Below are 20,828 nucleotides of genomic sequence, written 5' to 3'. Positions count from 1 at the left end.
TTTTGGGAAAAAATTACTATTATATATCACTAGCCTTGATCTCAACAATTTCACTTCTTGGAATTAATACTATGGAAATTTCGTTCATTATGGAAAAGATATTTCAGCACATAATGGACTGCTCTGTAAACGATGATGACAGCTAACTTTTATTGAATCCTTACCATGCTGAAAGCCCTGTTCAAAGCTAATCTTCACAATCATCCTACCAGATTAAGTAGTAGTATTATTCCCATTTTACAGATAGAAAACTGAGGCCCTAAGTAAGGCTGTGTGGGGCCCTGGTGGTGCAGTGGTTAAGCGTTTGGCTGCTAACCAAAAGGTCAGCAGTTTGAATCCAACAGCCGCTCCCTGGAAACCCTACGGGGCAGTTCCCACTCTGTCCTATAAGGTCACTATGATTCAGAATTGACTCGACGGCAACGGGGGAAGTAAGGTTAGGCAATGTGCCCAAGACCACATAGCTAGTATACGATGAAAAATTCATCATATAATATTAAATGAAAAATATCATTTAAAAATATTTGAAAAATATCCAAAATAGTATATACTGTATGATGTCACAAATTTTACTATTTAAAGAAGATATAAACTATTAGCCACATTTTCAGCACTTTATATATGCAGTGCACTTCACAGAACGTTAACTCATGTAATTCTCACAACGTCTATGAAATACGTAAAATTTTCTATTTTTCAAAGAGGAAAGTGAAGCTAAGAGAGGTTAAGTCACTTGCTCGGGTGGACCTGAATTCGACACCAGCACGTTCCCAGATTGCCAGGGCCGAGCTCTCAGCCTCCACGTCCCAGACGCCTGGATTAAACCCCTCGCTCGCCCAGGTCGCCTAAACTATGCTGAATGCACACAACAGCCCAGTTATGTAAGAAACACAAATCTACATAAAGACTGAAACCATAAAAAAAAATTTTTTTAATTAAGTACATATTTAATTTTATAAAACGTACGTCTGTCTTTTCTTACATGAGAAAGCCCCCGCTGGGCCGGGCACGCCGCGGTCCTCGGCCCGCGGAGCCTGCAGACCGCGCCCACCGCGCACCAGGCCGGCCGCGCAGGCAGCGCTAGGTCGGCGGGCCAGGGCCACACTTCCCCGCAGCATCTGTTTTTAGGCTCCGGACTGAGGGCTTTATGCAGGCAGCGCGCGAGACCCCGCTTCCCAGCGCCCTCCTTACCTGATCCGGGGCGCCGAGCTCGAGCTCTCGGAGCAGCCTCGGGGCCCAGCAGCGGAGGCCGGGTCTGCGGGCGGGGGCGGAAGCCGGCTCTGATTGGCCGCCTCGCTCGCGGGGCGGTGCCAGGGATAGGGGCGCGCAGGCCCGAGCAAGCTGAGGAGGGGTCGTGGCCGCGCGCTGGGCCTGGGGAGTCGGAGCCTCTCAACCAGTGCCCAGCGCTCGGCTTTGGGGCGGGCTGGGGCGGGCTGGGGCGGGCCGTGCACGAGAGGAAGGGAGGGACCCCCGGCGGCGCGCCGCGGCTGGTAGTGGTCCCGGGCCCCTCGCGGGGTGCCCTATCCCGGAGTAGGAGGAAGCATGCGCGGGCAAGAGGGGTTCCCCCCGGGTCAGCAAGTCCCGAGCTGCGGTGGTGCCCGGACCCTTCGCTGTAGCCGTGCACCCTGCTCCGGGGCTAGAGTGCAAGGGGCATCGCAAGCGAACGGGAAAAGTGGCTCTTGGGCCCCGGGCCGTGCCCTGTGCCCGGCTCTGGGAGGGGATGGGCGGTGGCAGCTCCCTGACCGGAAGGATGAGGGCCTCTGGGGTCCTAGACTCGCGAGCCTGCGGAGGTCCCGAGCCCCTCGCCTTGTGCTCTGTGCCCTTCGGGCTGCCCTGGGGGAGGGTGTACGCAGGCTAGAAGGGAGGGGTCCCTGGCGGTGCGGCGCGGCCTGCTGAGGTCCCATGCCGCTAGCAGTGCTCCCGGTGCTCTACTTCGGGGTCGGTAGGGGCGGGAGTAGCGGGGGGCCCTGTTTGTGCGCTGCGGCCTCCAGATGGCCGGCCTCCTCACTGGGTGCTTTCTCCCGGGTGGAGGCGTCGCAGCCCTCTCATCAGCCCTTCTTCGTCCCCACCATGGCACCAGCAGGGTTTCTTTGGGGTTAGTGGCCCTAGCCCGCCTGTTCAGGCGGTGAAGCTTATTTTTGCCATTTGTGTAAATGTGAGTAGTTGGCCATTGTCAGCCATTTCCTGCTCTTGGGTAGGTAGGAGGTGAACTCTTTCCCAGGGAACAGATCTTTTACCCAGCTGGAGGTGGGTCACGGGAGGGTTGGTGGGGGCCTGTAAGAGAGCAGCCTGGCAGTGCGGGTTCTGGTATGCTGGGGCAAGGAGAGACCCGTTAGGCTGAAGGCCAGAGATACACTGTCAGGCCTAGTTTCCCAGTCTTCTTGGAACACCGTGTTCACTGCAGTCGTCAAACCAGCATTGATTTTAAAGGCAGGGTTCTAATTGGTGAAATTGACTGGCATTTCCCCCAACAAAAGTAAATCTCGTTTTTAATTCCCAGAACCTGAGAAGCCTGCTTGACTAAGTGAGGTTTTGTTAGGCGCAGAGAGAAGACTAAAAAACCCACTGCCATTGAGTGGATTCCAACTTACAGCGACCCTATAGGACAGAGTAGAACTGCCCCATAGAGTTTCCAAGGAGTGCCTGGTGGATTCGAACTGCCGACCTCTTGGTTAGCAGCCATAGGGCTTAACCACTAGCCACCAGGGTTTCCACAGAGAGAGAAGGCAAGTCTTTTTACCATGGCTTTCAATTTTTATCCCTAGCACAGACCTGTCTCCTGAATTCCATGCTCCTCTATTCAGCAGCCTACTTGACATCTTGCTTGGATATCTAAAATTCATCTCTTATCTTAACATGTCCAAACCTGGGTTCCTGATCTTTCTCCTAAAATTTGCTTCTCCCACAGGCTTCACCTCTCAATGGCCACTCCATCCTTCCAGTTGTTCAGGCCAAAAAAATGTGAGAACCTTGGTGTCCTCCTTGACTTGTACCTCTCTCACATCCCACATCTATTTGTCAGGAGACTGTCAGCTCTACCTCCTAGGTATTCGGAGTCTGGCCTTTAAAAAATGAAAGTTAGATCATGTCACTCCTCTACTCAGAACCTTCCAGTGGCTTCCCATGTAACTCAGAGTAAAGGCTAAAGTCCTTACTGTGGGGTACAAGGCCCACAGGATCTGCAACCTCGTCTCCTACCATTTTCCCTTTGGCTCACTCTGACCTTCTTGCTCTTCCTTGAACAAGGCAGGTAGGCTTCTGCCACAGGGCCTTTGCACTGGCTGGACCCTCTCTCTAGAATGCATGGCTAATTATCGCACTTTGTTATCTTTGCTCAAATGCCATCTCAATGAGAACTACCCTGACCACCCTATTTAAAATTGCCACCTGCCCTCCTCCTGGTCTTTCTTAGCTTGCACTATTTCTTTCCATAACAATGATCACCTTCTAATATACTCTGTGATTTATTTATCATGCTTATTGTTTATTATCTGTCTCTTCCATCTACCCACCCCTACCCTGCCTAGGATCCATAGGGCAGGAATAATTGCCTTTTGGGTCTGTTTTGTTTACAGATACAGAACGGGCTATAAATATTTGTTGAATGAATGTGGAAGCAAATTTATCAATGAATGCCACAAGTAACACAGTTTTAGTAGCTCAGGGTACTGCTGCTAGAAGCCAGTCCCATAGATGCCCCAAAGGACTGGAATGCCCAGCAGGTTGCTCAGTTGGACAAGACCATAGTCAGTATTATGTCCCCCCAAAATTGTGTATAGTTGGGCCGGGCCATGATTCCTGATATTGTGTGATTTTCCTATATTGTAAATGCTGCCTCTATGATAATAGTGAGGGAGGTTAGGCAGCAGTTGTGTTAGTGAGGCAGGACTCAACCTATAAACTGGATTATGCCCTGAGGCACTCTGTTCAGATATAAAAGAAAGAAGTGAGCAGAGAGACAGGGAGACCTCATACCACCAAGAAAGCAGTGTTGGCAGCAGAGTGCGTCCTTTGGACCTGGGGTCCTGTGTGGAGAAGCTCCTAGTCCAGGGGAAGATTGATGAGAAGGCTGACAGAGAAAGTCTTCCTGTGGAGGTGACACCCTGAATTTGGACTTTTAGCCTACTTTACTGTGAAGAAATAAATTTATCTTCGTCAAATCCATCCACTTGTGATGTTTCTGTTGTAACAACACTAGATGACTAAGACGGTCAGGCTAGAAGAGGGGCTACTGTCCCATAGGGTCCAACTTCCCTTTATAGCCCTTGAGGCTCAGGGAGATGTGCTGGCAGCGTCTGTTTGGTTTAGCAATGGTTGTGCTAACATCAGCTGTACTCGCGAGTGCCAGACAGGAAAGAACAAATAAAATGACAGAAAGGAAATCAATGCAGTTGGTTGGAAGTGGGATGGTGATTCAGGTTGTCCCAGGTGTCCCTGGTGCATACAGTAGCATATATTGCCTACCAATTCCTTAGGCAATTGCAGGACAGAAATAGTGGGGCTGGGGAGGTTGGGGATGCTACCCTGAGTTTATCAGAGCCCTTTGAGTTCCAGTGAAAGAAGCCCTACTCTAACTGATGTATGCAGAAAAAGATTATTAGCTAATATACTTGAAAAATCTAAGGACTGAAATAGCTTCAGATTTTGTTCTTTGTTAGCTGCCCCCCAGTCAGCCCCCAACTTATGGGGACACAACGGAATGAAACAGAAATAGCACCCATGACAGACTGCGCTTGAGGTGTCTCCTGTATGGAAGGCAAGAATTCTACCACAGAACCACCGCTGCCCCCCAGCTTGGGTTTAGTTGCGTGGAGTCCCAGGGTAGTGCAAATGGTTAATGTGCTCAACTTCTAACTGAGAGGTTGTGGGTTCAAGTCCACCCAGAGGCACCTCTAAAGAAAGGCCTGGTTATCTGCTTCCGAAAAATTAGTCACAGTAAACCCCGTGAAGTACGCTTCTACTCCGACACACCTGGGGTCACCATGAGTTGCAGCCGACTCCACAGCAACTGTATTTTTACTGTAGTTGTTTTTTCAAGTACCCCCCAGACACTGCTATCATGAGCCTGTCTGCCCCCCTCTCCGGCTCTGCGTCTGACTCTTTCCTCTGTGTCTACTTCACTCTCAGGCAGGCCTCACATAATGGCAACTGCAGTCACTTAGAAGTTCCAGGCACCCTTCTGCCAGCTTGGCAACCTTGGAAGAAAGATTGTGGAATTACCACCGATTAGCTGATCTGGGTCATGATAACCTGATCTGGAACCAGTAACTGTCTACCAGAGGGATGCCGTGTTTTCACAGGCAAGGTCTGGGTCACAAGTCCACCTTAGGTCAGAGTGTGAGAATACTGTTCCTGCCGTGGTATGTTTGAATGTTGTTATGGGTTGAATTGTGTCACCCTCCAAAACGGGTGTAAATCCTAACCTCTGTGCCTGTGGTTATAGTCCCAAGTGGGAATGGGTTGTCCTTGTTATGTTAATGAGGCAGGATTAGTGTAGGGTGTGTTTTGTTAATCTCTTTTGAGATAAAAAGGACATTAAACATGCAAACTAAAGAAGCAGAGATGGGGCAAGAAAGAAGCCAAGCCACATGAAGATTGCTCAGGAGCAGAAGCTCAGAAGAGACAAGGGCCTTTCTCTAGAGCTGGCAGAGAGAGAAGGCCTGTCCCTAGAGCTGGCACTCTGAATTTGGACTTCTGAGAAAGGACTAGGCTGGAGCAGGGCGGATTGGAGCCCCCGCCCCCTGCCCAGCACATAGGCTGGGGGGTTGGGGAGGGGGGAGGTGAACAGGGCAGAGAGAGGAATAAACAATCAGGTGCAACCACAACCCAACTCCTAGAGAGTAGAACAGAATACACAGGCCCTGTGGGGCAAAATGTGGAACAAACTGAAATGTTGCAAATAAACTTTAACATGTAGATCTTGCAGGACTCCACAGTTGCAGAGTGTGTGAAAAAGAAGTAAAAGTGACCACTGTTTTTCTTTCCCGTTCGTGCTTGCTGAAGGGGCCCATGTGACAAGGGGAACCAGTGCACCTGCCTCACATCCTGTAATGAGTTATGTCAAGGGGGACCAGAGGACTTCCATCTTGAAGAAATCCTGCATGTGCACCTGTATTTGCATAACCCAACCCGTCCTCAGAAATCTTCGCCCTCCCCTCCACCCCAGAACCTCATGAATAAACATCCAGACCTCTCCTTGTTGAAACCCTTACATATTTGGCTCTTAGGCAAATGAGAAAGACAGCCTCTCTGAAGGTTCTAACCCTTACTGTCTCCTTTTGCTAGCTGTTGGCAAAATAAATTTGCTTGTGTGACTCCAGGTTGCCTCAATAGTCTTATTGGGCGGCGTGAATCCAGTTGGGTTCAACCAAGGAAAGGGCCCTCGGTAACACTTCTAGCCTCCTAAATTGTGAGAAGACAAATTTCTGTTTGTTAAAGCCATCCACTTGTGGCATTTCTGTTATAGTAGCACTAGATAACTAAGACAAATGTATTGGTTGATTTACCTTAATCCTTATGAAGTCTGATACTTTGTTCAGATTCTACTCCTTTTCTGAGCAATCACTGTCCATTGTACAAAGAAGTAATTCTCTCCAGTCTGAAGGTCTTTTTTGCAGGCAGCCTCTCAAATGGCCCCTAGTGTCCCCACCTCCTGGTATTCATATCCTATCCCCTCCCAGTGAGTGTAGGCTGGATTTGGTGACTCACTTGTAAGGATGGCAGAAGAGATAGGATGTCACTTCTGAAATTAGAGGATAAATTAAACAATGTGACTTTCTCTCTTGGGGGCTGTCTCTTCCTCTCAGTTCCCTTGTTTGAAAGCAAGCTATGGACAGAGCCACACAGCAATGGATTGATAAATTTGGCCAATAGCCCTATGAGTTAGCTTGGACTTGGATCCACCTCCAGTGAAGCCTTGAGGTGGCTGTAGGCCTGGCTGATACCTTGACTGCAGCCTCGCAAGAGACCCTAAGCCAGAACCACCCAGATAAGCTGCAATCACATCCCTGACCCACAGAAACCGAGATGATAAATGTGTGTGGTTTTCAGCCACTGAGTTTTGGGTAATGTGTTATGTGGTTTTGAAAACCCTGTAGTATGCAGCTGTTTAGCAGAGAAACTGCAGAGCTGATGGGAAAGGTTAGGGGTACAGTGTCAGGCTGCCTTAGACCACAAGTAACAGAAAACCACTGCTCAAACAATAGGGAGGTGGGTTAGGATCTGGCTCCATATCTCCGTCATTCTCTTTGCTTCTCCACCCCACACCATGTATAACAGGATGTTAAAGGTTAAATTTTGATTGAGACAATGGGACACAATAGATGTGAAATTTTAGGGTCAGATCTTCATGTGCAGAATTTTCCCAGGAAACTATCCTGAGAAGCTGTGCACCCCATGCCACTCAGCCACAACAAGGATATAAAAAGGGACCAAAAAGCCAACAAGCACCTGAAAAGATGTTTGACATCATAAGCCACCAGGGAAATGCAAATCAAAACCACACTGAGATTCTACTTCACACTCACTAGGATGGCTTTAATAAAAAATAAAACTAAAAAATGGAAAATAACAGCTCTCAGGATGCGGAGAAATTGGAACAATTGTACACTGACGGTGGGTGTCATGGATGGAATTGTGTCCCCCAAAAATATGTGTCAGCTTGTCTGGACCATGATTCTCAGTGGTTTGGCAATTATGTAATGATATAATCATCCCTCATGATGTGATCTGATGCAATCAGCCAATCAGTTGTAAGGGGATTAGGGTGGGATGCAACACCCTTACTCAGGTCACAGCCCTGACCCGATGTAATGGGAGTTTCCCTGGGGTCCTGGGGTGTGACCTACATCACCTTTTATCTCACAAGAGATAAAAGGAGAGAAAATCGAGCAGAGAGAGAAGTAGAAAAGTGTGTCCTTTCAACCCTGGTTTCATGCACTGAACCTCCCAGACCTAGGGGACAATTGATGACAAGAAACATAGAGATTTCCAAGGAAAGCTGGGCCCACAGATGTTGAAATGAGTCAAGGACCTTCCCCTAGAGCTGGAACCCTGAATTCGGACTTCTAGCCTCCTAAACCATAAGAGAATAAATTTCTGTTTGTTAAAGCCATACACTTGTGGTATTTCCGTTATAGCAGCACTAGAAAATTAAGACAGTGGGGTTGTAAAATAGTGTAGCCACTGCGGAAAATAGTTTGGCAGTTCCTCAAAAAGTTAAACATGCAACTACCATAAATCCTGTTGCCATCAAGTCAATCCAACTCATAGTGTCCCTATAGGACAGAGCAGAAGTGCTCCATGGAGTTTTCAAGGAGCACCTGGTGCATTCAAACTGCTGACCTTTTGGTTAGCAGCCACAGCACCTAACCGCTATGCTGCCAGGGTTTCCGGAACTACCATATTACTCAGAAATTCCACTCCTAATTATATTCAAACAAAAACTTGTACACGAATGTTCATAGCAGCACTATCCACAGAAGCCAAAAGGTGGAAACAATCCAAATGTCCATCAGTGGATAAAGAATTATGGCATATCCATACAATGGAATATTATTCAGCTATAAAAAGGAGTGAAACACTGACACGTGCTACAATGTGGATGAACATTGAAAATATACTAAATGTAACAAGCCAGACACAAAAAGTCACCTATTGTATACATTAATATGAAGTATTGAGAATAATTGAATCCACAGAGAACAGAAATCAGAGTAGCAGTTACCAGGCGCTGGAGGGAGGGGGAAATGGAGAGGGACTATTTAATCTCTTCTGAGGATGACAAAAACATTTTGTAACTAGATAGGTGGGACCAAGATGGTAGAATAGTCAGATGCTTCCTGTGGTCCCTCTTACAACAGACAGGAAAAAACAAGTGAATTGATTATATATGACAATCTAGGAGTCCTGAACATCAAAGATAAAATTGAAGCGTTGGACTGAGTGGCAGGGGAAGGGAGAGACGGTTCAGAAGTAGTGAGGATTTGCCAGACCTGACCTGGCTGGCACCCTACAGGCTGGATTGGCCAACACGCATGGGCTAAGGCAAGCAATAGTGCTCAGGGTGCATTTTCCACACCGGAAGAAACTGAGTGGTGGAGAGTCTGCACAAGCCTGCAAAACCAGGGAAAGCAACACTAGATCTGTGAAAGTTAAGTCCAATCGTCTAACCTACTGTGCAGGATCAAAAAAACCCTTCTTCCTTCTGGGAATTACCTCTGTCCCATTTACCTATCCACTTCCTGCTCTGCTCTAGTCCTAGGGTGGCTTCAGTGATTGCCATGCCCCCTGGGATGGAAATGGGTCCCATCACATGCCATGAGCTGTTCTGCTGGCTTTGGAGAGGGAACAAATTAACAAATAAAAATACAGAAAAAAGTAATCAGCCAGCTCTCCTAAGTTGGGACCTCAAGGCAGGCTCAGCCCTTTGCCTAGGTACAGGCATAAGGGGTCCACAGGCTTTGAATGCCTTTTATCCCTGCCTAGACCTATGTGAGCCCATTTCAACAGTATAGGCCCTCATTAGCATAGTACAACAGGGAATATACCTGAAGCCTATTTTCAGCTGCAAGAGCTAAGGGGGAGTGGCAGATTCCTGACATTTGATACCACCCTGCCCATTAAGCAGGATCCTTACCTACCTATACCAGGGGCCGAAGGACTGGTGGCTCCACCCACACCACCTAGCCACCTACAACAGGGGTGTGAGAGCAAGTGGTGCATCCTAATCCTTACAGCCAACAGCGCTGGGTGCCCAAAGTCTAGCTGCAAAACCCACCCACCTATGAGCTCTAGGGAACAGGGACATGCCTTCTACCTAGGCACTCAGGGAGAGCTGTTAGCCCCCTAACTTGCTCAGCATATGACCGCCTACTGTAGCCAGATAACTGTGCTTACTCCAATCATCCCTATATAGCCCCGATGTCTAGGACTGTAGATGAGATCTTGCACCACACACTCAGTGACCAATGACTTGGACACCTGAGCTGAATCCACACAAGAAAAGTAAACAGACTCCTGGGCTCACACACCTAGTAGCAGTTCTAACCACCTGGTGACAGGGCACGACAGCTTCAAAGACAACAATAATCAAGGTAGCTCACACGATCTGCCAATTTGGCGTATCAAAACAAAACAAAACAAGAAGCTAGGATATAGTAAAAAAAAAAGCAAACATAAAATAAATATAGTAACTTATTGATGGCTCAGAGACAACAGTCAATAGCAAATCACATAAAGCGGTAGACCATGATGGCTTCAGCAAGGAAACAAGGACCAAGAAACCTCCTGGAGGAAGATAAGGTCCTGGAATTACCGGAGGTAGAGTTCAAAAGATTAATGTACAGAACTCCTCAAGAGATCAGGAAAAAATGCAGAACAAACCAAGGAACACACAAAGCAACAGAGGAACTTAAAAAGGTTATACAAGAGTTTAAAGACAAATTTAACAGGCTGCAAGAATCCATAGAGAGACAGCAAATAGAAATCCAAAAGATTAACAATAAAATTTCAGAATTAGTGAAGTCAATAAAAAGTCAAAGGAGCAGAACTGAGGCAATGGAAGTCAGAATTTGTGAAAAACAAGAGGGTATCTATCCAAAAAGCTCATTGAACCCCACATAGGGTAGACCCCCCAAAAAATCACCAAGACATATTATAATCAAACTTGCCAAAACCAAAGATAAAGAGAGAATTTTGAGAGTGGCTAGGGATAAACAAAAAGTCATTTACAAAGAAGAGTCAATTAGACTAAGCTCTGACTACTCAGCAGAAACCACACAGGCAAGAAGGCGATGGGATGACATATGTAAAGCCTTGAAGGACAAAAACTGCCAATCAAAAATTATGTATCCAGAAAAACTGCCTCTCAAATACGACGGCAAAATTAGGGCATTTCCAGATAAACAGAAGTTAAAGGAACACCAAAACTGCAAGCAATTCTAAAGTCCTCCAGTTAGAAAATCAATAACATCAGATAAAAAGCCAAGACTAGAACACAGGGTAGAACAACCAGATATCAACCAAGATAGGGAAGTCACACACACACAAAAAAAATCAAAGCTAAAACACGGAAAATAGGGAAACAGAGACATGACTATGTAAAAGATGACAACATTAAAAGAAAAAAGAAGGACTAATTGTATAATCACAGAGCTTTCATATGGACAGGAAGTCACGTGATAAAAAAAAGATTGGTTTAAACTTATAAAAATAGAGGTAAATATTGAGGTAACCACAAAGGAAATTAGCAATTCTACATATCAAAATAAAAAAGAAGGAAAACATAGATTCAGCAAAAACAAAATCAATAAAAACGATTGAAAGAAAATAAAGAAAAATGACAGCACAGAAAATTAAGGGGAACAAAGAAACTATAAAAATACATCAAAATGACAGCACTAAACTGATACCTATCAATAATCACACTGAATGTAAATGGACTAAATGCACCAATAAAGAGACAGAGAGTGGCAGAATGGATAAAAAAAACACAATCCGTCTATATTCTGCCTACAAGAAACACACCTTAGACTCAAAGACACAAACAAACTAAAATTCAAAGGATGGAAAAATACATATCAAGCAAGCAACTATCAAAAAAGAGCAGGAATGGCAATGTAAATCTCTGACAAAATAGACTTTAAAGCAAAAGCCACCACAAGGAATAAGGACGGACACTATATAATGATTAAAGGGTCATAAGGACATAACCATAAACATAACCATAATAAATGTTTATGCACCCAATGGCAGGCTCCAAAATACATAAAACAAACTCTAACGGCATTGAAAAAAGAAATAGACAGCTCCACAATAATAGTAGGAGACTTCAACACACCACTTTCGGTGAAGGACAGAACATCCAGAAAGAAGCTCAATAAAGACACGGAAGATCTAAATGCCACAATTAACCAACTTGATCTCATAGACATATACAGAACAGTCCACCCAACGGCAGCCAAGCATACTTTCTTTTCTAGTGCATATGGGACATTCTCTAGAACAGACCACATATTAGGCCACAAAGCAAGCCTTGACAGAATCCAAAACATTAAAAATATTACAAAGCATCTTTTCTGACCATAAACCCATGAAAGTAGAAATGAATAACAGAAAAAGCAAGGAAAAAAAATTAAATACATGGAAACTGAACAACATCTTGCTCAAAAACTACTGGGTTATTGAAGAAATCAAGGATGGAATAAGGAAATTTGCAGAATCAAACGAGAATGAAAACACATCCTACCAGAACCTTTAAGACACAGCAAAAGCACTGCTCAGAGATCAATCTATAACAATAAATACACACATCCAAAAAGATGAAAGGGCCAAAATCAAAACATTAACCCTACAACTCGAACAAATAGAAAGAAAGCAGCAAAAGGAGCACACACGCACCAAAAGAAAGGAAATAATAAAAATTAGAGTAGAAATAAATGAAAAAGAGAAGAGAAAAACAACTGAAAGAGTTAACAAGACCATAAGCTGGTTCTTTGAAAAGATCCACAAAATCAATAAACCATTGGCCGAACTGACAAAAGAAAAACAGGAGAGGAAGCAAATAACCTAAATAAGAAATGAGATGGGTGATATCACAACAGGCCAAACTGAAATTAAAAGAATCATAACAGAATACTATGAAAAACTGTACTCCACCAAATTTGAAAACCAAGAGGAAGTGGACAAATTTCTAGAAACACACTACCTACCTAAAGTAACACAAACCGAGGTAGAAAACTAAATAAACCTATAGCAAAAGAAGAGATTGAAGAGGTAATTAAAAAACTCCCAACGACAACCAAAAAGCCCTGGCCCTGACGGCTTCACTGGAGAATTCTACCAAACTTTCAGAAAAGAGTTGACACCACTACTACTAAAGGTATTTCAGAGCATAGAAAAGGATGGAATACTCCCCAATTCATTCTGTGAAGCCAACATAACACTGATACAAAAACGAGGTAAAGACATAACAACAACAAAAAAGGAAAATTACAGACCAATATTCCTCATGAACTTAGAGGCAAAAATCCTCAATAAAATTCAAGCCAATAGAATTTAACAACATATCAAAAAACAATTCACCATGACCAAGTGGGATTCATGCCAGGTATGCAGGGATGGTTCAACATTAGAAAAACAATCAATGTAATCCATCAGATAAATTAAACAAAAGAACCACAGGATCTTATTAATTGATGAAGAAAAGGCATTTGACAAAGTCCAACACCCATTCATGATAAAAATCTCTCAGCAAAATAGGAACAGAAGGGAAATTCCTCAACATAATAAAGGGCATTTATACAAAGCCAACATCATCCTAAACGGGGAGAATCTGAAAGCATTCCCCTTGAGAACGGGAACCAGACAAGGATGCCCTTTATCACCACTCTTATTCAACACTGTGCTGGAGGTCCTAGCCAGAGCAATAAGGCAATAAAAAGAAATAAAGGTCATTCAAATTGGTAAGGAAGAAGTAAAAGTATCCCTATTTGCAGGCAATATGATTTTATACACAGAAAACCCCCAAAGAATCCACAAGAAAACCACTGTAACTAACAGGACATTTCAGCAAAGTATCAGGATATAAGATAAACATACAAAAATCAGTTGGATTTCTCTACACTAACAAAGAGAATTTCAAAGGGAAATCACCAAACCAGTACCATTTACAACAGCCCCAAGAAGACAAAATACTTAGGGATAAATCTAATCAGAGAAGTAAAAGACCTATACAAAGAAAACTACAAGACACTACTGCAAGACACCAAAAGAGCCCTACATAAGTGGAAAAACATACCTTGGTCATGGACAGGAAGACTCAACATTGTGGAAGCGTCAATTCTACCCAAAGCAATCTACAGATACAAAGCAATCCTGATCCAAATTCCAATGACTTTTTTTTAGCAAGCTAGAGAAACAAATTACCAACTTCATATGGGATGGGAAAAGGTCCGAGATAAGTACAGCATTACTGAAAAAGAAGAACAAAGTGGGAGGCCTCACACTACCTGCCACAGTAGTCAAAACAGCCTGGTACTGGTACAACGACGGATACGTAGACTAATGGAGCAGAATTGAGAATCCAGACATAAATTCACCTATGAGCAGCTGATATTTGACAAAGGCCCAAAGTTCATTAAATGGGGAAGAGACAATCTCTTTTACAAATGGTGTTGGCATAACTGGATATCCATCTGCAAATAAATGAAACAAGACCCATACCTCACACTGTATATAAAAGCTAAATCAAAATGGATCAAAGAGCTAAATATAAAATCTAAAACAATAAAGATCATGGGAGAAAAAATAGGGACAATGCTAGTAGTCCTAATACATGGCATAAACAGAATACAAAACATAAATAACAATACACGAATACCAGAAGGGAAAGTAGATAACTGGGAGCTCCTAAAAATCAAACACTTATGCTCATGAAAAGACTTCACCAAAAGAGTAAAAAGACAGCCTACAGACTGGGAAAATATTTTTGGCTGCAACATATCCGATCAGGGCCTAATCTTTAAAACCTACAAGATACTGCAAAACCTCAACAACAAAAACACAAATAACCCAATTAAAAAATGGGCAAAGGATATGAACAGCCACTTCACTAAAGACATTCAGACAGCTAACAGATACCTGAGGAAATGCTCATGATCATTAGCCATTAGAGAAATGCAAATCAAAACTACGATAAAATACCATCTCACCCAAACAAGGCTAGCATTAATCAAAAAAAAAAAAAACAACCAAACCCGTTACCGTTGAGTCAATTCTGACTCATACCGACACTATAGGACAGAGTAGAACTGCCCCACAGAGTTTCCAAGGAGCGCGTGGTGGATTTGAACTACCAACCTTTTGGTTAGCAGCTGTAGCACTTTACCACTATGCCACCAGGGTTTCCTCACATTAATCCAAAAAACACAAAATAATAAATGTTGGAGAGGTTGTGGAGAGACTGGGAACACTTATACACTGTTGGTTGTTGTTGTTAGGTGCCATCGAGTTGGTTCCGACTCATAGCGACCCCATGCATAACAGAACAAAACACTGCCCCGTCCTGAGCCATCCTTACAATCGTTGTTACGCTTGAGCTCATTATTGCAGCCACTGTGTCAATCCACCTTGTTGAGGGTCTTCCTCTTTTCCGCTGAACCTGTACTCTGTCAAGCATGATGTCCTTCTCCAGGGACTGATCCCTCCTGACAACATGTCCAAGGTATGTAAGATGCAGTCTCGCCGCCGTCCTTGCTTCTAAGGAGCATTCTGGTCGTACTTCTTCTAAGACACCATTTGTTCGTTCTTTTGGCAGTCCACAGTATATTCAATATTCCTCGCCAACACCACAATTCAGAGGCGTCAATTCTTCTTCGGTCTTCCTTATTCATTGTCCAGCTTTCACATGCATATGATGTGATTGAAAATACCATGGCTTGGGTCAGGCACACCTTTGTCTTCAAGGTGAAATCTTTGCTCTTCAACACTTTCAAGAGGTCCTTTGCAGCAGATTTACCCAATGCAATGCGTCTTTGGATTTCTTGACTGCTGCTTCCATGGCTGTTGATTGTGGATCCAAGGAAAATGAAATCCTTGACAACTTCAATCTTTTCTCCGTTTATCATGATGTTGCTCATTGGTCCAGTTGTGAGGATTTTTGTTGACGTGTAATCCATACTGAAGGCTGTGGTCTTTGATCTTCATTACTAAGTGCTTCAAGTCCTCTTCACTTTTAACAAGCAAGGTTGTGTGATCTGCATAATGCAGGTTGTTAATGAGTCTTTCTGCAATCCTGCTGCCCCATTCTTCTTCATATAGTCCAGCTTGGATTATTTGTTCAGCATACAGATTGAATAGGTATGGTGAAAGAATACAACCCTGATGCACACCTTTCTTGACTTTAAACCAATCAGTATTCCCTTGTTCTGTCCAAACAACTGTCTCTTGATCTATGTAAAGGTTCCTCACGAGCATAATTAAGTGTTCTGGAATTCCCATTCTTCGCAATGTTATCCATAATTTGTTACGATCCACACAGTCGAATGCCTTTGCATCATCAATAAAACACAGATAAACATCCTTCTGGTACTATCTGCTTTCAGCCAGGATCCATCTGACATCAGCAATGACATCCCCGGTTCCACGTCCTCTTCTGAAACCGGCCTGAATTTCAGGCAGTTCCCTGTTGATATACTGCTGTAGCCATTTTTGAATGATCTTCAGCAAAATTTTGCTTGCGTGTGATATTAATGATATTGTTCTGTAATTTCCACATTCGGTTGGATCACCTTTCTTGGGAATAGGCATAAATATGGATCTCTTCCAGTCAGTTGGCCAGGAAGCTGTCTTCCATATTTCGTGGCATAGACGAGTGAGCACCTCCAGCGATGCATCTGTTTGTCAAAACATCTCAATTGATATTCCATCAATTCCTGGAGCCTTGTTTTTCGCCAGTGCCTTCAGAGCAGCTTGGACTTCTTCCTCCAGTACCATCGGTTCCTGATCATATGCCACCTCTTGAAATGGTTGAACATCGACTTATTCTTTTTGTTATAATGACTCTGTGTATTCCTTCCATCTTCTTTTGATGCTTCTTGCATCTTTTAATATTTCCCCTCATGGAATCCTTCACTATTGCAACTGGAGGCTTGAATTTTTTCTTCAGTTCTTTCAGCTTGACAATCGCTAAACATGTTCTTCCCTTTCGGTTTTCCATCTCCAGCTCTTTGCACATGTCATTATCATACTTAACTTTGTCTTCTCTAGATGCCCTTTGAAATCTTCTGTCCAGTTCTTTTACTTCATCAATTCTTCCCTTTGCTTTAGCTGCTTGACATTTGAGAGCAAACTTTAGAGCCTCCTCTGACATCCGTCTTGGTCTTTTCTTTCTTTCCTGTCTTTTCAATAACTTCTTGCTTTCTTCATATATGATGTCCTTGATGTCATTCCACAACTCATCTGGTCTTTGGTCACTAGTGTTGGTGAGAACGTAAAATGGTACAACCACTTTGGAAATCAATTTGGCAGTTCCTTAGAAAGCTAGAAATAGAAGCATCATATGTTCCAGCAAACCCACTCCTTGGAATATATCCTAGTAAAACAAGAGCCCTCACACGAATAGACATATGCACACCCATGTTCATTGCAGCACTGTTCACAAAAACAAAAAGATGGGAACAACCTAGGTGCCCATCAGCAGAGGAATAGATAAACAAATTATGGCATATACATACAATTGAATGCTATGCAATGATGAAGAACAATGAGGAATCCTTGAAACATCTCACACCATGGATGAGTCTGGAAGGCATGCTGAGTGAAATTAGTTAGTCACAAAAGAACAAATATTGTATGATACCACTATTATAAGAACTCAAGAAAAAGTTTAAACACAGAAGAAAACATTCTTTGATGGTTATGATGGTGGGTAGTGAGGGAGAGGAGAATTCACTAACTAGATAGTAAACGATAGTCACCTTAGGTGAAGGGAAGGACAGCACACAATACAGGGGAAGTCAGCACCACTAAACCAAAAGCTAAGAAGTTTCCTGAACACAACCAAACACTTTGAGGGACAGGGTTGCAGGGGCAAGAGTTTGGGGACCATGGTTTTGGGAGACATCTAGGTCAACAGGTATAATAAAATTTATCAAGAAAATGTTTTGCATCCTACCTTGGTGAGTGGCATCTGGGGTCTTAAAAGTTTGCAAGCAGCCATCTAAGATGCATCAATTGGCTCCAACCCATCTGGAGCAAAGAATGAAGACTTAAATAAATGGAAAGATGTTCCATGTTCATGGATTGTGAGACTTAATGTTGTTATAATGTCAATACTACCGAAATCGATTTATAGAATCAATGCAATCCCAATCAAAATTCCAACAGCCATTTAACAGAAATAGAAAAGCCAACCCTTAGCTTTATATGGAATGGCAAATAGACATAATTTTACTTCTTCTTTTCCAATCTGGATCTTTTTATTACTTTTCCTTGTCTTATTGCTCTGGCAAGGATTTCTAATACAATTTTGAATAGAACTGGTGAGAGCAGACACCCTTGTCTTGTACCCGATTTCAAGGGGAAAGCTCAGTCTTTCTCTAGTAAGTATAATGTTGACTGTGGATTTTCCTTTATGCCCTGACTCATAATTGAGGCATTTCCTTTCTATTCCAATCTTCTGTAGGGTTTTCATCAAGAAAGGTGTTGGATTTCATCAAATGCTTTTTCTGCATCTATAGAGATGATCATGTGGTTCTTTTCCTTTGCTCTGTTGATGTGGTGAATTATATTGATTTTCTTATGTTGAACCATTCCTGCATCCCTAGAATAAATCCCCTCTGGTCATGATATATGACTCTTTCAACACGCTATTGAATTCTGTTTGCTACTACTTTTTTTTTTGGAGGATTTTTGTATCTATATTCATAAGAGACGTTCTTTTTAGGTACCATCAAATCAGTTCCGACTCATAGTGACCCTACGTACGACAGAACAAAACACCACCTCGTCCTGCACCGTGGTTACAATTGTTGTTAATCTTGAGCCCATTGTTGCAGCCACTGTGTCAGTTCGTCTCATTGAGGGTCTTCTTCTCTTTCACTGACTCTCTACTTTACCAAGCATGATGTTCTTCTCCATGACTTGTCCCTCCTGATAGCATGTCCCAGGTACATGAGATGAAGTCTAGCCATCCATTCTTCTAAGGAACATTTTGGATGTTCTTCTTACAAGACAGAATTGTTGGTTCTTCCGGCAGTCAATGGCATAGTCAATATTCTTCACCAACACCACAACTCAAAGGCATTTATCCTTCTTTGGTCTTCCTTATTCATTGTCCAGCTTTTGCATGCACATGAGGTGATTAAAAACACCATGGCCTGGGTTAGGCATACCTTAGTCCTCAAGGTGACATCTTTACTTTTTAACATATGTTTGGGTATTTTCCAAGTTTCTTTTTGTTACTGATGCCTAGCTTTACTCCATTGTGTTCAGGGAAAATATATGTTTTCAATCCTTTTTAAATGTATCAACACTTGCTTTCTGACCTAACATGTGGCCTATCCTGAGAGAATGATACATGTGAACTGGAGTACAATGTATATTGTGCGTTTTTGGGTGGAGTGTTCTATATATGTCTGGTAAGCCCAGTTGGTTTATAGTGTCATTCAGGTCCTCTGTTTCCTTGTTGATCTTCTTTCTAGATGTTCTGTCCAATATTGATAATGGTATATTGAAGTCTCCATCTATTATTGCAGTACTATCTATTCTCCAATTCTATAAGTGTTTGCTTTATATATTTAGGTGCCCCAGTTTTGGGTGAATATATGATTTTTAAATCTTCTTGATTAATTGACCATTTTATCACTATATAATCTCCATCTTTATCTCATCTGATAGATTTTGTCTTAAAGTCTACTTTGTCTGTTATTAAGATTGCCACCCCAGCTCTCTTTTAGTTATTATTTGCATGGAATATTTTTTCCATCCTTTCACTTTCAACCTATTTGTGTCCTTGGGCTTAAGGTGCGTGTGTCTTTTAAACAGCGTATAGTTGGATCTTGATTTTTTTGTCCATTCTACCAAAGTGCCTTTTCATTGGAGCATTTAGTCCATTTACATTCACTCCAATTACTAATAAGTGACTCATACTGCTTGCTTTTGTGCTTTGTTGGCTTATTGTAGTGGGCCTTTTTCGCTCCCTTCTCCTTTCCTTTTGTGTATTTTTAAAATATTTTTCTTAATGGTCACCATGAATATTACATTAAAGAGCTTGTACTTATAACACTCTAGGGTAAGTTGGTACCAACTTAACTGCAGTAACATACAAGAATTCTATATCTGTATCATTCCTCTCCTGCCTTTTGTTGTTGTTATCACTAATTACATGTTTGTATTTCACGTGCACTGTAATTTTATCCTTGCCTTTTATGTATTTGTTGTTAAAAAGAACATGAAGAACAAAACATTTAGTATAATCAAGCATGAATGCCTTATTACGAGCCCTTATACTTGTCCATGCATTTTCCTTTATTGGGGATCTTTCTTTTCATGTATAGATTTGAATTACTTTCTAGTGTCTTTTTCTTATTTTCTACAGAACTCTCATTAGTATTTTTTTGTAGGGTCGGTCTGAGGGATATGAAATCTCTCAGCTTCTGTTTGCCTGGGAATGTTTTAATTTCACTCATTCTTGAAGGATAGTTTCACTGGGTATACTGTTCTTGTTGTCATTGTTAGGTGCCATCAAGACAGTTCCAACTCATAACAACCCTATGTACGACAGAATGAAACATTGCCCAGTCCTGCACCGTACTTAGAACCATTGTTATGCTTGAGCCCATTTTTTGCAGCCACTGTGCCAATGCATCTTGTAGAGGGTCTTCCTCTTTTTTGCTGACCCTCTACTTTGCTGCCCTTCTCCAGGGATTTGTCCCTCCTGATAACATGTCCAAAGTTTGTGAGCCAATGTCTCATCATCCTTTTAAGGAGCATGCTGGCTGTACTGCTTCCAAAACAGATCTGTTCGTTCTTCTGATAGTCCACAGTATATTTAATATTCTTTGTTAACCCCACATTCAAAGGCATCAATTCTCCTTCAGTCTTCCTCACTCATTGTCCAGTTTTGCATGCACCATGGCTTCGGTTAGGCACACTTTAGTCCTCAAAGTGACATCTTTATTTTTTAACACTTCAAAGATGTCTTTTGCAGCAGATTTGCCCAATGCAATGTATCATTTGATCTCCTGACTGTTGCTTTCATGGGTGTTGATTGTGGATCCAAGTAAAATGAAATCCTTGACAACTTCAATCCTTTCTCCATTTATCAT

At 42.8% G+C, this 20,828-nt stretch overlaps 1 protein-coding gene across 2 annotated transcripts in view; it reads right to left on the bottom strand.

The window, feature by feature from the left end:
- The window catches only part of BLVRA (biliverdin reductase A), a 64,974-nt gene extending 63,724 nt beyond the window's left edge, over positions 1-1,250 (bottom strand). The window contains exon 1 of one of the 2 annotated variants that reach the window (XM_010587152.3): positions 1,192-1,250. The gene's annotated coding sequence lies outside the window, so the exon portion shown is untranslated. The remainder of the gene's footprint in view (positions 1-1,191) is intronic. The other variant, XM_010587153.3, reaches the window with a different exon arrangement.
- Between the last annotated feature and the right edge of the window lie 19,578 nt (positions 1,251-20,828).

The sequence above is a fragment of the Loxodonta africana genome, chromosome 8 (assembly GCF_030014295.1).
Source record: "Loxodonta africana isolate mLoxAfr1 chromosome 8, mLoxAfr1.hap2, whole genome shotgun sequence".
Classification (NCBI taxonomy): domain Eukaryota; kingdom Metazoa; phylum Chordata; class Mammalia; order Proboscidea; family Elephantidae; genus Loxodonta; species Loxodonta africana.
This window is presented reverse-complemented; position numbering and strand designations above follow the sequence as displayed.